Genomic DNA, 880 nt, shown 5'->3' with positions numbered 1-880 from the left:
AGTATTCCAGTTGGTGTTGCGGTTAACGCCCTCACCTATCACCTAAGGAACCCTGAGTCCGAGCCCCAGTCCGTCCCTTTTTCCTCGGAGCGGGTACTCGAAAATGGGTAGAGCTAACACAATCCGGCGAGCGAAGACGCAAGAGCAACAAATATTGACATCAGCTACTTGGACGCAAGCAGAAATTAAGTGAGACCAACACTGAAGAAACGGGCAGCAAGGGAACAAAACGGTGTTATAATATACAGGGGTAGTTAGAACACAAAAGAAAATAGCCACCATTGATATTTTGGTTCTTGCGAAGACTCGGCAATTCCCCGGTCATAACTTCATGCGAAGATTGAGCCAGCACGCTTAACAGCCACTCCATCTCTCCACTCCCAGACGTTTATACCACCGTGAAAGGAGGTTTCCATCTCCACGCTGGTTATTGCCCTAACCTTCTTAAAATGTTCCGTATGTCGACTGTCCCTGCCCCCGACAGTACGTTTCTCCAACTGCTCTCTAGAAGTCAGGATAACGCCCGATAAAACGAGAAAGACTTTGTTCAAGTTCCATCCTTGCTCGAGCTGCCGGCATCGTCCACCAAGGTGAATCCTGCCTATAGACCGTGTGGTTTTACCCAAGATCTCCTTCATTCAATTCATGGTCTCACGGTCAGGCGGAAAATTTACATGTTATCCACGAAGCCAGGATTATGGGCTGTAAGGCCAGGCAGCACAGCCGTTACATGAAGGGCAGACGTTAACCCTAGGACGAGTGAAATGACAGCTGCCAATGAGACAGTTGGAATGGAATGGCGATGTTCACAGCGATTGCACCATAGCTAAAGGGCGCCGGGGCGCTGGTCTGGGGTACCATGTCGAGGAGAAGCGCACGG

Source organism: Opisthorchis viverrini (genome assembly GCF_000715545.1).
Source record: "Opisthorchis viverrini unplaced genomic scaffold opera_v5_21, whole genome shotgun sequence".
In the NCBI taxonomy this organism is placed as follows: Eukaryota; Metazoa; Platyhelminthes; class Trematoda; order Opisthorchiida; family Opisthorchiidae; genus Opisthorchis; species Opisthorchis viverrini.
Note: the sequence above shows the minus strand (reverse complement) of the source record.